Raw genomic sequence first — 19,919 nt, 5'->3', positions numbered from 1 at the left:
TTCGAAAACATTTTAAAATCTTGGCCCAAACAGCAGTCTGCGTAATGAACAAGTACATCAAACCAGCAGCCAGTTTAAACACAAAAGAATAAACAATAAACGTCAATAAGACACCACAAGGTATATTAGTACCATAAAATAAATGAATGCATGCCGTTAAAACAGACGGATCTGATTGAGCATTGAGCTGCTAAATAGTTTTTAGCACAAAATATTATGCAAGAGTGCAGCCACATTTCACAGCCTCATATGAAATAACAGACTGTAAAATTTCCAAAGTTTTACATGCACAAAAAATCTTCCACAGCATTCTCCCTTTATGAGAGACCCGATTGCACAATCGGTGATCCCGGGTGCAGTAAAAAAAATGAGTTTGCAAGACTGCTGGAGAGAATAATCCTCAGTCAAACCGTCATTTGATGGAGGTTATATGAGAGAGGAGTGTACCAACATGTTTTATGTGTCTCAAATGTGCAGCTGGAGGAATCAAATAATGTACTCGCTCAAAGACAGAAGAGCAGAAGGAGAAGGGAGGGGAAAAAAGAGTGGTTCTCTTGTTTTCGAAGCCTTCCCTCTTAGCAGATGTTGTTAATTACACAAGCGTGTTTGACAAAGAGTTCAAATCGTACTGTTTTCAACTCAAACACAATTATTCTGCCAAGGTTTGTGTGCGTTGGCACGTCGTTTCATCTCTAGTATTGTTTGGTTTGTTATTAGCGGCTGTTTTCACAGCATGTGTGTGTGTGTGTGTGTGTGTGCACATAGCAGTTTCACACAGGCCTCATGACGACTACATATGGTCGCCTGGTAATTTCTTTGCATTGCAGGCAGTAAGGGAGAATCGTAACATTTACGTTTTGCAGATTTTATTTAAATGTGGCTGTTTGGTAGTGGATGAAAGTCTTTATCAGCTAGGACAAATGAAAAATATTTCAGGCTTTTTCGATCAACAGCAAAGCTGGGGTCCGTTCTTCATACGTGGATTACTCAGTTAGCTGGATTTGGATATTGACTATTTGACACGATCCAGGATCGTTTCGTTCTTCAAAGCTGATTCGAGAGTTGTTGTCATAGCAACAGTTCTCCTAGCTTAAACCTGATCGGGAGCAGGCTCAATTTATATAAACAGGATTAGATCGGCTCAGTTCAAGCAAAGATAATAGAGAAAGTACCGAATTCTGATATTTTCTTACAATAGTAGTTATATACACTTGGGAAAATAGTAACTATTTTAAATATATATATATATATATATATATATATATATATATATATATATATATATATATATATATATATATATATATATATATATATATAAAGTTATAGTTATTAATAAAATAAATAAAGTTATACATATTAATAAAACTTATGCAATCTTCACCCCCGAAATGAAAGTACAAAGACTGCCACCTGCTGGTGCAAAGAGAAAACATTTATATGAACTTTTTAGATCGCTTTAGTACAATTTGTGTATAATAGAAATGCACAATGTGTGACTTTTTAAAAAAAGAAATTATACATTAATGCAGTCATGTTTTGACAGTTAATATGCCAGTGATTATAGTTAACAAAAGTTGCAGACGCCTTTACCAATATCAAAATGCTTTTGTAAACAACCAGTTATTCCATACAGCGATTAAAAAAACGGCTATTATAATAAAGAAAATCTTTTCTCAATGTAGAACTAAATACACTGATATGCATTGAAATACATGATGAATACTCTTGACACATGAAAGAGTAAAGCCTGCAGCTCACAACAAATGTGGAAGGTTATTGCGTGTCATATTTAACAAACGGTTTACTGCTAATTTGATCTAATTTGCTCACATGGATAATTGAATATTAATCAGATGATGTCATTACGCTGCTGTGCTGTCAGCCAATCGTTGCACTACTGATCATGATTTCGAGGATCGATAGATCTGTCCTTCACAACACAAGCAGCGATCTCAGATCAGTTCATCTAGACATTCTAATCTGATTCGCAAACTTGTTTGAAGAACCAAATTAGCGAGAGATCAGTTATCAAGATTAAAAGATCCAGGATCTGCCAAATCATCTTAGATCATTTAAGGGAGGTACGAAGAACGAACCCCAGGTTTAGATTTTTGTTTAGATTTTTGTGTTTAATGTTTTTTAGGTTCGTAGCACACATTGTGCCTTTTATACAGACAAACAAACAAACTAAATTAACAAATAAAATGTAGTTATCATTTTTAAAACCAATAACAGAACTGACAGTAACAGTTGACGGTAACAGAGTTGACATTTTCCATCTTTTTTTGCTTTAGTTCAAGATATAATTTTTTTATAATTTTATAAAAAAATGTTTATATTTTTTTATAAATTTCTTAAGATATTAATCTTAAGATATCATTTCGGAGGGGTGTGTCACCACCTATTTTTCAGTGTCAGTTTAATTTCACACATCTCAATACTGCAACACTACGTTTTCATTTATTCATTCATTTTCTTGTCGGCTTAGTCCCTTTATTAATCCGGGGTTGCCACAGCGGAATGAACCGACAACTTATCCAGCAAGTTTTTACACAGCGGATGCCCTTCCAGCCGCAACCCATATCTTAGAGAAGAAACATCCACACACACATTCACAACGGACAATTTAGCCTATCCAATTCACCTGTACCACATGTCTTTGGGGAAAACCGGAGCACCCGGAGGAAACCCACGCGAAGGCAGGGAGAAGATGCAAACTCCACACAGAAACGTCAACTGAGCCGAGGTTCGAACCAGCGACCTTCTTGCTGTGAGGCGACAGCACTACCTACTGCGCCACTGCCTCGCCACACTATGTTTTTCTGTTTGAAAAACATGACATTATCTAGGCCAATGTAGTCAATCCAATTCACCTTTAGAGCATGTCTTTGGACTGTGAGGGAAACCGGCGGTGTTGCCAACTTAGCGGCTTTTGTCGCTAGATTTAGCAAATTTTCAGACCCCCTAGCAACACATTTGCAAATAAGCGACTAGCGACAATTCTAGCGACTTTTTGTGTGTTACTGGAGATTTTTATACTCATTTGTCCATACTGTACCGTCCCTACTCTTCTCAACGAGCTGCGGGTGATGCCGCGGTCCCTCCCCCGCCTCAGAGCACTGACAAGTGGCCCAGTCTTCCTACAGCAGCCTTTCCCCAACTGCAGCCTGACGGCAGATCACCCCTCTGCGTACCGACGGCGAATGATTTGGCACCGGTGTTAAACCATGTTCTGTGAAACACCTGTTGAGTGAAGGTATTTCCCTTGTACAGTCAAACAGATCTGCTTCTCCTTTATTTTAACGATGTAATTTGACTGTTTATTCTTTGCTTGTTCACAATCACAGATATTTTAGTGACAATTTCAGAACTTGTCTGTGTTTATTACGTCTCCCTACTGAAAAAAAACAGCTTAAACCAGCCTAGGCTGGTTTTAGCTGGTCGACCAGGCTGGTTTTAGAGGGGTTTTGGCCATTTTCAGGCTGGTTTCCAGCCATTTCAAGCCTGGTCTTAGCTGGAAATGGCCAAAACCCCTCTAAAACCAGCCTGGTAGACCAGCTAAAACCAGCCAACCAGCCTAGGCAGGTTTAAGCTGGATTTTTCAGCAGGGCTGAGAGATTACTGCAAATTCACTGCACATCGATAATGATATACTGTATTCAAACAGTAATACATTTAGTTGACATGCTTACATAAAACGTAGTGCACAAATAAATACCCCTTTATTAACCGTAGACTTACACAGACAGAAAGGGTAGAACGTGATGACATCAGTAATATGCATATTTACATATGACGTACTCTAGTGACTTTTTGGGCAGAGCTTAGCGCCTTTTCGTTGAAAATAGTTGACAACAGTGGAAACCAGCCCTAGTAGCAAAGAATTCTGGCCCAGATTTGGCATTAAGCTGGGACAGCAGGCATTCATCCGGCACTGGCATACAGCATGTGGGCCAACCATGGCCTGGGTTTGGCAGAGGTGGCACCATCTATAATGCGGCACACAAGATTTGGGCCAGATGTAAAACATAGTATTTGGCCCAGATTTAAAAAATTGATTGTGGGCCACGTGAGTTTGGTCAGTCTTGACCCACATTTAAAATACATTTAAATAATTTTTGATTAAATAAATCAATTCTACCAATCAGGTCCCTGAGAAAAAACAAGGCCCATAGTGTGCCTAAAGCGCAATGCTTCATGGGTTTATCAGTTTCATTGCAATCGTGACACACCAACCTTACTGGCCCAGTTCAGGCCCAGTTATGAGTTATTAACTTGGCTGAGACTTGGCCCAGATATGGTCTGTGTTTGGCCCTTGTCTAGAAGCCAGATTTGGTCCAGTCATGTACCGTAATTCACTGCGGCATGTGGACCAAGCAAAACCTGATTTTGTGGGCCAGAGCTGGGCCAGAGAAATTTTGCTATGTGGGAGAGCACCCTGAGAAAACCTACGCCAATACGAGAAGAACATGCAAACTCCACACAAGAATGTCCCAGCTGGGACTCGAACCAGCGACCCTGCTCTGAGGCGACAGTACAGACCACTGAACCACCGTGCCTTCTTAAATGGCAGATTTAGCCCAAGAAGTGTCTATGAATAAAGTATTCCAGCAATGATTTATCTCTACAACGAAGAAGTGAAGTCACAGAGTCTGCAACAACATGTAGGTTTCACTCCAATTCATTAAGCTGCCTTATCATTTCAGCAAATAACATAACAGTGCATCTGCTGTGGCGTTTGCAGCCCACGTTATCAGAAAACCAACTTTACACAAGCTCTCCACACACAGCCGCTGATAAAGAACTCTCCGGACAGCAGAAAAGGAGGCTTCCCAAACAATGCCACTGTTCTTCCTGAGTACACACACAAGACCCATCAATATCCTTTCCACTGTCTGAGTCAATATTAGCAGGGAGGTATTTGGCCTCTGTGTTATTGAAACACCTCCGCCGGGCTGGGCAGGTGTGTGTGGATTCTAGCATGCGGCGCTCTCCATGTATCTGAGCTGCCTTGTTGGTGTCACCTTGGCTTCCGTCCCAGGGACACAGGACAGGCTGTTCGGCGTGTTTACCCAACTGCACCCCTGGACCTCACAAAACTCTTCAAAATCGAACTGGGTTTCATACCTGCGCACAAACGCACACATTCTCATGACTGGCACGCAAGAACAAAATTACCAATCTGCAGCCAAGAATGTTAGACCCTGTCCACAGGAACATGGATATTTTCAAAACCGCACTTTTTACTATGGGGTTTCGCAGATTGTCCACAAGGAAACGCAGTGTCAGGTGACTGAAACTGACATTTTCTGACAACTCCGGCCAGAGTAAAGATTGTCCAAAACTCTGTTTACAGTGTGATTGTGTGGACATTACAACAGAGTTTTACACCAAGGGCTCTATTTTGATGATCCAGGCACAAAAGCATTAAGTGCATGTCCGAATCCACTTTTACTATTGTAACGATGAAAAAATCCGCTTTGCGCCACGCCGCATGGTCTAACAGGGTTGAGCTTATTCTCTTAATGAGTTATGGGTGTGTTTTGAGAATAAAGCAATCACAGTCTCATCTCCCGTTCCCTTTAAGAGTCAGTTGTGTCGTTCCATGGCGCATTTAATATTTACATGGCGGACTTTGTAAGTGGAAAAACTGAACACTTCACTAGCGAGAAAACAGTTAAACAGAGCATCTGCAGTTTGAGAAGGAGAAAGGTCCGACCCTTCCTATCTGAACATGCAGCTCAACTCCTTGTTCAAGCTCTTGTTCTCGCCAGACTGGACTACTAGCTGGGCTTCCAGCTAACTCTATCAAACCTCTTCAGCTGCTTCAGAACGCAGCAGCACGAGTGTGGTCTTTAATGAACCTAAAAGAGCACATGTCACTCCGCTACTCATCCGTTTGCACTGGTTGCCAGTTGCTGCTCGCATCAATTTCAAAGCTCTGATGTTTGCTTACAAAGTGACTTTTGGCTTTGCTCCTTATCTGCTTTCACTTCTGCAGATCCATGTGCCCTCCAGAAACTTGCGTTCTGTGAATGAACGTCGCCTCGGGGTTCCATCCCAAAGAGGGAAGAAATCACTTTCCTGAACTCTCGCATTCAATTTGTCCAGTTGGTGGAATGAACTCCCTAACTGCATCAGAACGGCAGAGTCACTCGCTGTCTTCAAGAAACGACAAAAAACTCAACTATTTAGTCTCCACTTTCCTTCCTAATCTGCAATTGCCTCTCTGGCTCCATCACTAACTACTACAAATAAAAAATAAAAAATTTCTAATGTTTTTGCGTCTTACACTTTACAGACCTGAAACTTGCCTACAGCAGTTATTCATTGTTGCTCTTAGTTGTGTAAATTGCTTCCTTGTCCTCATTTGTAAGTCGCTTTGGATAAAAGCGTCTGCTAAATGACTAAATGTAAATGTAAATGAGAGAATGAGCCTCCTCACTCTTTACTTTCACTCTCACTCTCGTGGAAAAGGAAACTGTGTTGTAAGAGAGCCGAACTCAAAAAAAGGAAGTTTAACATGTTAAAACAAATTTAGCATAAAAGCGATTTAAAACTGATTGTCATTCTCTAATTGTCTCTAATTCTCTAATCGTCTGATTGTCAGGCTCTAAGTCAGAGTCTTCCTCAACTATCTTATAAAGAATCTGCTTCAGTTCTGCCTCCTACAACATTAATTACATTAGGATGGTCCTTGTGTCCACTATAGTGGACATTGAAAACACAAACAAGTTAACAGCTTTAAAAGCTAAATGTATTGTTGCTGACACTTTAATAAACAAATATTTATGTAATAATAATAGTAAAAAAAACATTTAAAAAGCTAAATTTTACATACCTCACTCCTTCCTATAAAATGTATTTTTTGTATGTCGGCCATTTTAGATGAAGTGTAAGAAGTGGTTCCTAGCATGTCAGCCAATCAAATGACATATCACTAGAAAGCCCAGGATGTCCTCTGAACAGTATAACAGGACTTGACAGAGCAGCTCAAAAAAATCAAAGAAAATTCATGAAAACGCAATGTCCACTACAGAGGATACAGGTCAAAGGACGGGGTCTCAGGAGGATATGTATTGCTTAAGGGGCTAATAACTTTGACACTAAAATGGTTTAAAAAGATTAAGAACTGCATTTATTCTAGCCGACATAAAACAAATAAGACTTTCTCCAGAAGAAAAAATATTATAGGAAATACTGTGAAAATTTCCTTGCTCTGTTAAACATCATTTGGGAAATATTTGCACAAAAAAGTCTAAATTTACAGGAGGGCGAATTATTTTAAATCATGCAACCATGCATAGACGTCCCATAATAACAGCGCTTGTCATCTGACCTGAGAAAGAGAGCGTGTTCTCCTCGGTGTCAGTGTTGAAGGAGCAAGGTCACACCTGGCGGAGTGATAGATGATGTTTCTTTAAACTCTCTGTCTTACGGACCGGCTGTTTACTCTCCATTGAAGTCTAATGGGATCCTTTTGAAGGGGCAGAAGTTGGCAGACCTCAGACTGGGAGAATAGCGCTCGATTAGTTAATGACACATTCGACTTAAATCAAGCACAATCACCATTAGCCACTCAGGCAACTCGCATCAGCCGTGGTATTTCCTACCATTGGCTTTTAATAGCTTTGCACATCGCGAAGGAAAAACAGGAAACGGGTCAAGAATGTGACAGTTGTGTTGCCAGTCCTAATTTAGGCCGTATTATGTTACAGGCCTGAATCAGTTGAATTGAATGAAAATGGGAATTTACTTAGCTTTGTTTTTTGTTGTTATGATTAGCATTGTAGCAACCCAAGGAGATTTAAAGGGCCTTGAAACCCCCTCGTTTCAGCAGGGTGTTTTCACACCTCTATTTTGGAAAAAGTCAGAAAAGTGGGCGTGTCCAGCTTTCTTTAGGGGGAGTGTCGGAGGAAGAAAAGAGGAATGGTGTGGGAGCGTCTATTTGTGTGCGCTGAGTTTCAGAGTCAAAATACACACACACAGGGGAGAAAGTGACTGTGTTTACATGGACATCTGTAGTCGAATTATTTGCCAAATTATTAAATGGTGGACTTTAACTGCAGTTTGGCTCTTTGTTCAGGGAATTCATTCATGTCCCTCGCGACAAACGAGATATTTGATTCGAGGAACTGCTGTAAGCGTGTATTTTTCATGCAATGTTTGATACCGCACGGCGAATGAGAGAAAAAAAAACAGCATTTCCCGGAAACTTAGATGCACACGGCAGGTAGTGTCAGAAAGCCGCGTGTGTTATTCCGGTCACAAAATGCGGTGAAAATCCTACACGAGGTTAAAGTTTGGTTGTGGTGCTAACATGTTTACACTCTGTGCAATAGTTAGTTCAATACGAACAAACTAAATAAACAAAGAGCACTGGTCACTCACTTACCAAATCTGTAGAGACAGGACAATCACCAGCAACTAGAGCCGCGTCTTTATTAAGAGGAGACTACAAGCGAATCCGGATCTCAGCGTTTGCAGATGAGAACAGCTCTCAGGTAAACAATAATCCTCCTTAGACACGTAAGTTATTGTTGTCGAGCGTCGCGTACACTGTTAATCCACACGTGACTCCAGCTGCGCTCTCACAGAGAGAAAATCAAAACAAAACTTAACTGCAGCAAACTATAAAAGCAACACTTCACGCTTGTTTTGCCAACACAACGTGGCGTCTCTGTCGTCTAAACACTGTGACAGTAATAAATATTAATGAAGTTGCACAATAGAGCGCGCTGATTGGTTTGAACCAAGCTTTACTCATGCATTAATGCATCACACTGTAAGACTTAATAGACACACTCTGGCACAGACGTCCAGTCTGCACGCTGGAATACAGGCTATTATGTCATGACCGTGACGCAGTTTAAAAAATTCGTTTCAAACCGGAAGTACGAATTTGCTTGAAATAACGCAAAAACAACCAATTTACACTTTTTAGTGAAATATAGGTGTCCTAATAGTGTTTTTAGCAGTGTGGGACACATATACGACTGTCAACAGCTCAAAAAATGTGTTTTGGTGTTTCGTGACCCTTAAAAGGGGACCTATTATGCCCCCTTTTCAGCTCAAAATACCACACATATAATGCTTTATAACTCTTTGAATCTGTCCCTTTTAGGCTTTGATCCTAATTGTGCCATTTTGGTGACTGTCGCTTTAAATTCAAATGAGATTGTGCTCTTTTCAGAAGAGGGCGGAGCTACAAATGCCTGTGTGTCAGCATAGTGGCAGAATCAAAAACAAGACTATCATCCTATGCTAATGAGGCAGAGATAGTCATTAGTGGGCGGGGCTTTCCCCCTCTGAGTGTTTCTACAGACTGTTTTGATCGAGTGTGATGATAAACAATCAAATTAATCCATTTTTACCATTAGAAGCTGGTTGAATTCACAGATTGCCAAACAAATGACAAGTATTGAACTTCAACCAAATCAAATGTACACCATGCACATCCGAAAAAGAGTGTGTGTTCAGGTGTAGCGGGTTCACAGGTCACCTGAGCTCCCCTGCTTTCATTTTCTTCAGCTTCAGAAGCAGGTATGACGGAGGCACGGGATGTTTAAAGGAGAGCAGATAATCTTACAGGCCGCAAGGATCAGTAAAGCTTCTTGTCAAGTGCTCTTCTTCAGATCAGACCCTACGGCGCAACCCTGACATGTCAGGGTGACAGTCTAGACGGCAGCTGTCTCACAGAGAACATTTCCAAAGCTCCACGCGCAGGAATCATTTGTCTCTTTTCCAGCCCAGTCAGAGGGGAAGTACAATTTTCCCTGCATATTTGCTTGAAGATAAAGGCTTCATTGGACCGTGTGCCCTACAGAAACATTCCATCAAAACTGTCTCCGAATGTAAACACGGGCGCTGACGCTTTCAGGCATACAAGTGTTAAAGAGCACCTGCTAGGACCCGTATTATAGAGGCTAAACAAGCTGAAGAGAAATATTAGAAGAGGGAAATATGGTTGGTCATTCCCAGGTGGTATGGTTCAGACTATTGAACTATTGTTCAACCCAGGCTTATTCTGAGTATGTACCCCTGTATACATTTCTGGAGAGATTATCTCCCAGGTTCCGTTTTTTTTTTACAGTTTTGTTTTGCGAATCCACCAGAGGTCGCTGTGTATGTTTTTTGAAATCTCAAATTTCTCTTGCGAATGCCATTCGATCCTGCTGTTCTCGCATAAATCCACCAGAGGCCACTGTTGACTGAGTGACTAAACGACCAACTGACTGACACCCTCCTCCTTCCCTAAACCCAACCAATAGTGTTTTCAAAAGCATCGATTGACCTGCCCACCCACTTCCCTAAACCCAATCAACAGTTTTAAAAGGCAATCCAGAAAAATGCAGATTTTTACCACATTTTCAGATTTTACCACGTTCTCACCCTGTTATCTACTCGTTTATTTTATTTTTTGGCTTTTGTTTTTGTCTTATCTGCTTTCTGGTACCATTCTTCACAGGACTCGAACTCTGTTGTCATGGTCAACTCCTCTCTGCATCTCAAGTCTTCTGACCTACATGTTAAGCTACTAGACAAACTGGTAACAGTGGAAAAGCCGTCCATAATAAGGTAAGCGAAAAACTTTCCCCTACATACATTTCTGGAGAGATTAAAATATGCCCCAGGTTACTTTTTTTTTTTTTTTGCAGTTTTGTTTTGCGAATCCACCAGAGGTCGCTGTGTATGTTTTTTGAAATCCTAAATTTCTTGCGAATGCCATTCATGCCTGCTGTTCTTGCATAAATCCACCAGAGGCCGCTGTTGACTGACTGACTGAACAACCAACTGACTGACACCCTCCTCCTTCCCTAAACCCAACCAATAGTGTTTTTAAAAGCACCGATTGACCTGCCCACCCACTTCCCTAAACCCAATCAACAAAGTCAATCCTTAAAAAGAAAAGCCCTTGTCTGATTTTTACCACGTTTTCAGATTTTACCACGTTCTAACCCTGTTTTATTTTTTGGCTTTTGTTTTTGTCTTACCTGCTTTCTGGAACCGTTCTGGAACCCTGTTGTCACAGTCAACTCCTCTCTGCGTATCAAGTCCACTGACGTACATGTTAAGCTACTGGACAAACTGGTAACAGTGGAAAAGCCATCTATATGAAGGTAAGCGAAAAACGTAGCCCTACATACATTTCTGGAGATCACAAATTATGTAGCCAGTGGAATGTATGGCTGCATTTCGTCTTTAAAACGAACCCTGCATGGCGGTGTGACGATGTTTCTTTTACAAGCTTACAGCTTTTAGGTTGGACACTTGACATTAGCCCCTTTTACACATACAGACCTTTCCGGAAAATTACCGGCAATTTTCCGGAAAGGTGTGTATGTGTGAACGGGCCCTTTTTGAAAATACGGGTAAATTCATTCCGGCTATTTTCCGGAAAGAGAAGTTGTAACATTACTGGTAATTTGCCGGAATGCTGCGCTGTGTGAACGCAGAAGGAAGATTTCCGGAAAGAGCGCCTACACGTCTAGATCGTGCTGACGTGAGACACCTGCTTTAGCCAATCAGAACAGTCAGACGCATTCACGTGCGCGCGGTTTATGAGAATAAAAGCCTTTGAATATTTTTCCGGACACCTTTAGCTGCTAGATGTTAGTCAGATAACATTTATATGTTCCTTCCTAATGCTAACTGTGTAAATAATTATCGATAAAAAGTTTATCATAATCCGTTGTTTGTTTACCTTCAAGCTTCAAGCGCCCATAGCGCCAGCACACACACATATCATGAACATCTCGACATGCGCAAGTGTTTCTCTATGTTTTCATTGGAGTTGTTCACAATACTGATCCATCCACAGAGTTTGTGATGTAGTCAAATGTTTACAAACACAAGCGCAGCCGTTTAGAGCTCATTTCTAGTTAATGATGTCAGAATTTAACGGCATTTTGCGATGGATGTGTGAATGCTCTTTTCCGGAAAAATTCCGTAACGTCCTCGCCTGTGTGAACAGCGCTTTTTTTAATTTACCGGTAAAGTCGTTCCGGAAATTTTCCAGATATTTACCGGTATCACTGTGTGAAAGGGGCTATTGACTTCGGCCTGACGTTGGATTCTGACATCAACCCGATTTTCATTTCCAAACAAAAACCCATGCCCCCACCTAGGCCGGAGCAAGCTGAACTGGCGCTCTAGGCAAACGACGATCACGCCACCCTCAACGCATCATATCGTAGCTGCCTGGACGTGCCGGCCCTGGGTTCAACATCAATATGACATCATGTTAACGACCTGTGCCTGCAGGGTATGTTTGCAAATACAGAAATGTGCTGCAAATAGCGCAGATCCAGCCTGATCTCATGAGGAAACGTAACTATTTTATGTTTTGTCAGTGGCTAATTTGAACGAAAATGTACAATTTAAAAAAGGAGGTGGGGTACCCTGCCCCTAAACCAAACTGTCATCGAGGGATAAAAAAATCGTATTGCGAATTGCCGTGAGATTGTGTTGGCGGACCCCAGAAAGTGACAAGTGTTGTCAAATTGAATATGTTTGTTTGTTTCCTTTTAAATGTTTACCTTTTTAAAAAATTATTAAAATTAATAATAGGAGATTATTAATATTTGTAGCGCTGTTTATTATTTGTATTAACAATAATGCATTATCAACCAATGAGCAATAGTCTTACATTTTTTTCCGGATTTTTTATTTTGTCATTATTATTTCATTATTTAATATTATATTATTTAATTTTAAAATGATAAATATAAACAATATTAGTTCAGTATTAATAATTATGATTTGTTTCTCATTTAAATTACTAAAAATATAAATTTTCATTGTAAGTTAATGATAACTACTAAATAAATAAAATAAAGAGGCACAATGTTTGGTGGTTACACTGTGATTTTGCGTATCTTGTTCCTTTTACTTACTACAGTAATTACAAGTATTTATGCATAATTACATGCAACTATCCCTGAATTTAATCTGTGTTCTACAAAATAGTAAGTACTTTCAATTATTTTTTTTTATTTTAATAATGTATTAAATGTTGAAATGTTTTTCCAAATACTGGGTTTCAGCTGGAAAGGCATCCACTGTGTAAAACATATGCTGGATAAGTTGGCGGTTCATTCCGCTGTGGCGACCCCTGATGAATTAAGGAATTAAGCAATAGGAAAACAATTGAATGAATGTTAAAAGGTTGATGTTAATCTTCAAATGCATATTACATAGTTACATCACGTTTACTAATGTAGTTTTCTGGGGGGAAATAGTATAATTATGCAAACCAATGCTAAAGAAGGGACCCAAGACACAGGCCTACTTAAACCAGAATATGGCAAACATTTAAGGGTGGGCTCCAGTACGACATTGCAAACACCCAGAACACCATTTTTGTGTTGTAACCCTACTAAACAGTAAAATGAATCTGATTGCTTCAGCTGTTACTGGCATTCATGCCGTTATTTATTGTAATTCGTGTAATTGTCACCAGACTCTGTGTTAATTTGTTTACAGTTTTAGAGGTTGAGAAGCATACCATTCTTCCGTTGTGTGCCAACAGACTCGTGTGCTCAAAAAAATAAGCTGTCTTAGAGCGCCACCGAGTGGCCATTTTGTGAAGTTTTGTAGGAAATTACTGGGTCCCACTTTATATTAAGTGTCCTTAACTACTATGTACTTACATCAAAAAATAAATACAATGTACTTACTGTGTTTATAATCTATTTGAGAACACTTGTGGTGCTTTTGAGTTGGGATAGAGGTTGGGTTATGGACAGGTTTGGTGGCATGGGTAGGTTTAAGGGTGGGTTAAGGTGTAAGGGATGGTCAAAAGTGTATTTACAAATGTAATTACAAAAGTTAATTACAGATGTAATTACATACATTTATTTAATAACGCATAATTACAAAATAAATGCATGTATTTACGCAACAAGTACATTGTAACAAACTATTAATTCCTATGTAGGTACATATTAGTTAAGGCCACTTAATATAAAGTGGGACCAATTACTGTAGTAAGTAAATGGAACTTGTATTTCAAGGATACGCTAAATTACAGTGTAACCACCAAACGTTTTATTTCTTTTAGCTATCATAAACTTACAATGAAAATTTGTAGTTTTAGTTATTTAAATGAGAAACAACTAATAATAATATTGAACTAATATATATTTTTATATTTATTATTCATTCCTTCATTTACTTTCTTGTCGGCTTAGTCCCTTTATTAATCCGGGGTCGCCACAGCGGAATGAACCGCCAACTTATCCAGCAAGTTTTTATGCAGCGGATGCCCTTCCAGCCACGACCCATCTCTGGGAAACATCCACATACACACACTCATACACTATGGAAAATTTAGCTTACCCAATTCACCTGTACCACATGTCTTTGGACTGTGGGGGAAACCGGAGCACCCAGAGGAAACCCACGCGAAGGCAGGGAGAACATGCAAACTCCACACAGAAACACCAACTGAGCCGAGGCTCGAACCAGCGACCCAGCGACCTTCTTGCTGTGAGGCGACAGCACTACCTACTGCGCCACTGCCTCGCCTATATTTATTATTATAAAATTACACAGTTTTTACTATCGCTATGACAGTTTTTTTCAATATATTTAACAAGTTTCCTAAACTTTTAACACAGTTAGCACAACATCCGTCTTTGTTGGCTATACAAATAATACATTTCTTGTTGCTTTGTTACAAAATGCATACAATTAACACCAATTTCAAATGAACTTTTTTTACACACAAGCTCAACCAAGACCTAAACAAATGTCATTTTATATACAATATAACAAACAATATATAATCTTTCGGTAATTATGAACAGTATTGATACACTAGTAATATGATTTGAAAAACTTATTTGTGTTTGTGTCTTGCTACACGCACACATTTTATATATACATAAACAGTATAAAATTATATAGCAACCTAAAATTGAACAGTACTACCAATAGTCCACTGATAATAACAAAAATGAATATATATATATATATATATATATATATATATATATATATATATATATATATATATATATATATATATATATATATATATATATTTATTTATTTATTTATTTTTTTTTTTTTTTTTTCCAGATCCAGTACCTTTATTTCTGAGAGTGTAGGCAGGCAGGCAGACAGACAGACAGACAGACAGACAGACAGACAGACAGATAGATAGACAGACAGACAGACAGACAGACCATACAGACAGACAGACAGACAGACCAGACAGACAGACCAGATAGACAGACAGACAGACAGACCAGACAGACCAGACAGACAGACCAGACAGACCAGACTGACAGTCCAGACAGACAGTCCAGACAGACAGACCAGATAGACAGACCAGACAGACAGACAGACCAGACAGACAGACCAGATAGACAGAAAGACCAGACAGACAGACAGACCAGACAGACAGACAGACAGACCAGACAGACCAGATAGACAGACAGACCAGACAGACAGACAGACCAGACAGACAGACAGACCAAACAGACAGACAGACAGACAGACAGACAGACAGACCAGACAGACAGACAGACAGACAGACAGACAGACAGACAGACCAAACAGACAGACCAGACAGACAGACAGACAGACAGACAGACAGACCAGACAGACAGACCAGACAGACAGACAAACCAGACAGAGACAGTCAGACAGACAGACAGACAGACTGACAGACTGAGCAACATTATGGCACAAGAATCACTGTAAATAAACTCTGAAAGTTTCGTTTGCAGTCTGTTTGAGAGGTTAGAGGGTGAGAGCTTGTTTTCCAGCTACTTCATTCAGATCATAAAAGTGAAGGGCCCAGAGTTTGCTACACCCTTAACCACAGTTACAGTGGACTCCCATCAATGTTGAGCCGCGTACGAGCTTCCCACATTCAGCCATAAAACACAAACATCACAAGGGGGAAAACAGTCTCTCCTGACATTCTATAAAGCACTTATTTCAGCCAAATACACTGCAATACCTTTCCTTAACATCACTCAACATTCACTTTATTTCAATAAATACACCCCAATAAGCATAAGTGGTGTTCTTAACCCAACACTAAAATCTGCTCTTTAATAATACTTCTTCAAATCAATAAGAAGCACACAGCTGAAGTCAAAATTATTAGCCCTCCTGTGAAATTTGAATTCTTTAATAAAATATTTCCCAAGTGCTGTTCAATGAAAAGATTTTCTGGTAGCACATTACAATAAGTGTATATTAATGTTAGTTAATTCATTAGTTAACATGAACTAACAGTGAGCAACACATCTGTTAAGCATTACTTAAACTTTGTTAATGTTAACTCAACATACACACACCGGCCACTTTATTAGGTACACTGTCCAACTGCTCATTAACGCAAAATTCTTATCAGCCAATCACATGACTGCAACTCGATGCATTTAGGCATGTAGACATGGTCAAGAGGATCTGCTGTAGTTCAAACCGAGTATCAGAATGGGGAAGAAAGGTTAATTAAAAGACTTTGAACGTGGCATGGTTGTTGGTGCCAGACGACACCTTGAGTATTTCAGAAACTGCTGATCTACTGGGATTTTCACGCACAACCATCTTGGGTTTACAGAGAATGGTCTGGATATGAAAAAATATCCAGTGAGTGGCAGTTCTGTGGGCGCAAATGCCTTGTTGATGCCAGAGGTCAGAGGAGAATGGCCAGACTGGTTCCAGCAGATTGAAAGATTTGCATCATAGATTTGCAGCCGACAAATCTGCAGCAACTGTGTGATGCTATCATTCCTCAAATCTCTGAGGAATATTTTCAGTACCTTGTTGTATCTATGCCACGAAGGATTAAAGCTGTTTTGAAGCCAAAAGTGGGTCCAACCCGGTACTAGTAAGGTGTACCTAATAAAGTGGCTGGTCAGTGTGAGTGTTTGAATTGACTCTCTACACATAAATGACCTTTGTATGGTTCAACAAAAAAACCTATTAGACAATTATTTAAAATATATAGTTTATTATGAGGGTGTGTATATTGTGTAAATATGCAAAGCAATAGTTTAGAGCATAATGACCATAAAATAAATGCGTGTCAGCTGCTTTTCTAAAGCCAGGTCTTGTTTAACTGGGTCGCAGTCACGGGACCAACTCGATCCCTTACAGACGCACAACACGCATTTCCCTTGACAGTGTGTGTATGTGTACAGATGTTCCTTAAAACCCATAATCTGTCATTGGGGAGAAATCTGAATTCGCAGCCTTCAGCTACAAGGCAGAACCGTTCTTCAGGAAATATATGTAGCGACAGCTGCGGTCCACTCCCACTAACACTGCTGAATAAACCACTGTCTTGGATCAATTCCATTACACACCACCTCAGCATGCAAGATCCACCATGAAGAAAGATCTCTGTGAAGGTCTGAGCGCTTTGAAAACCTGATACACTTACCCAACCCAAACAAGCATTTGGAGAGTTTTCACACAGGTTTCCTTTAAAATATAACACACACTATAGCCTACACACTTTTAGATGGGTCATGACATGGATTTCTGTTGTTCTTATTCTTATTACTACTATTATGCTCCTTAGGTTACAATATAAATACTTTTTTGTCCACAATATATACAGTTGAAGTCAGAATTATTAGCCCTCCTGATGTAACGAAGGGTCTGACACAGAGGGATCCATTTGCAGTATATTTAATAAACAGAGTTTAATAACAATGAGCACACAGATGTTATGCGTGTGCGACCTCACATCAAACACATTAGTATCAAGTCGAAGGGCTGGCGGCAGGCAAACACAAGGTGAGTATTCAGGCATGGGTCAGAGGCAGGCGGCGAGGATCAAAGTCGGTATTCAGGCTAAGGTTCAGGGCAGGCGGCAGGCAAGACAAGGTTGAGATACAGTCCAAGGTAATCAACGGGAAAGCAGGCAAGGATGTGAACTGCTCAGTAGTCTTAGCCGGGGCAGAACAAGACTTCCCACTGAAGCGTGTGTGAGTGCTGCGCACAGGGCCGGCGCATCCATAGAGGCGACCTAGGCGGCCGCCTAGGGCAGCAGTATAGAGAGGGCGGCGTCTACGACACCTTCCTTACCACCTGCATCCTCAGTTATGTCCGCAACACCTCCCCTGCGTCCTCATATATATTCGCACATAGATGACAGAATAGAGAGGCCGGCGTCAGCGTCACCTCCATCAGCACCCGCGTGTCCTCAGTTATATCCGCGCATAGGGTGGCAGAATTGAGGTCCGCGACACCCGCGCATCCTCATTTATATCCGCGCATAGGGCGGCAGAATAAAGAGCGCAGTGTCCGCGACACCTCCCTCCCTCAGCACCCGCGTGTCCTCAGTTATATCCACGCATAGAGCACCGGAAAAGAGGTCTACGACACCTCACTTCATTTTCATAACCGGTCACTTTCGTTTTCACATTGGGGTTGAGGGCGGCGTGATCGTCCTCTGCCTAGAGCGGCAGTTCAGCTTGCGCCGGCCCTGGCTGCTTATATGTGTTTGCCAGGTGATTATGAGATGTGCTACAGGTGTGTGTGACAATCAGTCAATGAGGATGATGTAATGTGTTAGAAGTCCGGTGATGATGACCTCTGCTGGCCAGCGAGGGGAATGACTGCGACCGAGTCAGTGACACCTGAATTAGTAGGCCCCTGTATATTTTCCCCCATTTTTGTTAAACAGAAATAATTTTTTGGCGCACATTTCTAAACATAATAGTTTTAATAACTAATTTCTAATAACTGATTTATTTTATCTTAGATCATGAAAGTACATAATATTTGACTAGATATTTTTCAAGGTACTAGTATTTAGCTTAAAGTGACATTTAAATGTGCAGTATGTAAGTTTGACACCCAGGGGTTAAATTAGGTATTGCATTCCTGGATAAAAACAAACACAAGTGCAGGTTGCCAGATTGAGGACCAACAAGGCTGATTTAAGCCGTGTTCTATATTAAAGCAAAGGCACGCGATAAAAGGAATATTTTCCATATAAAAAAGGAGTTTTTGTCCTAACCAACACCAAAAATGTATATTTTAGAAACAGCTTCTATTTCTTGCAGCTGAACAATACGATAAACAGACAATGATCACCTCAGCTACACCTCATGTGCTTCATTCAGTGTTGAGTTTGAATGCCATTTTACATGACATTTACTGCCATACTACTGAAAGCAGCAGCAGATAGTCACCTCAGATTATTACAATGAAATAAACCATTTGAAATTGAACCTTATGTGATTCCGCAAGTACATTTAATAATGTTAAAGAGTTTTATTATGTATTAATTAGATTCTAAACCTTACCATTTCATTGGGAGTGCAGTGAGTGTACTATTCTGTGCTTCTCAATGGCTGTATTTAAATTTCTATGGTGTCTCATCTGGTGCAAAAAGCCCAGTTGTTTATCACTTAAAATCTCGTCATGTTACAATGTAACCTGCTCACCTAATGTTTACATTCGTAAAATGTATGTTTATATTGTTGGAACTCTGAATCTGCATCTCATTTCGCAGTCTGCCACTGTCCACCGGAGGTCGCGTTTTGGTCACAGACACTTATTTTGAGAGCTTTTCTGAATTAATGAATGAATGAATGAATGAATGAAATATGCAGTTTTCTATCAAGAAAACCCGGGGTGCTGAAATATAGTTGGCTAAACTGGCATTAGGCGTGTTAAGAGAACCAAAACAAAGACTGCATTCCGGCATGTACGCACATTTTTAAAGCAGAATATCTGACTTCAGCATTGTTTTTCAGATAAACAAGAATGTTCACTCAGCATGTTTCTTAAATATCTGCAAACATATCACAGTATTTTTTTTTGTTTTAGATGAGTCAAAAACTGGGTGACGCAGTGGCGCAGTAGGTAGTGCTGTTGCCTCACAAGAAGAAGGTTGCTGGTTCGGACCTTGGCTGGGTCGGTTGGCGTTTCTGTGT

General features: G+C 40.2%; 1 protein-coding gene across 1 annotated transcript in view; it reads left to right on the top strand.

Moving 5' to 3' along the window:
• meis1b (Meis homeobox 1 b) overlaps positions 1-19,919 on the top strand; it is a 598,746-nt gene that overhangs the window by 488,270 nt on the left and 90,557 nt on the right. Inside the window, exon 8 of the transcript XR_015504914.1 lies at positions 16,785-16,860. The gene's annotated coding sequence lies outside the window, so the exon portion shown is untranslated. The remainder of the gene's footprint in view (positions 1-16,784; positions 16,861-19,919) is intronic.

Source organism: Danio rerio, chromosome 13 (genome assembly GCF_052040795.2).
Source record: "Danio rerio strain M-AB ecotype USA chromosome 13, GRCz13ab, whole genome shotgun sequence".
NCBI lineage: Eukaryota > Metazoa > Chordata > Actinopteri > Cypriniformes > Danionidae > Danio > Danio rerio.
The sequence above is the reverse complement of the archived record's forward strand: the minus strand, read 5'-3'. Positions and strand labels throughout refer to the sequence as shown.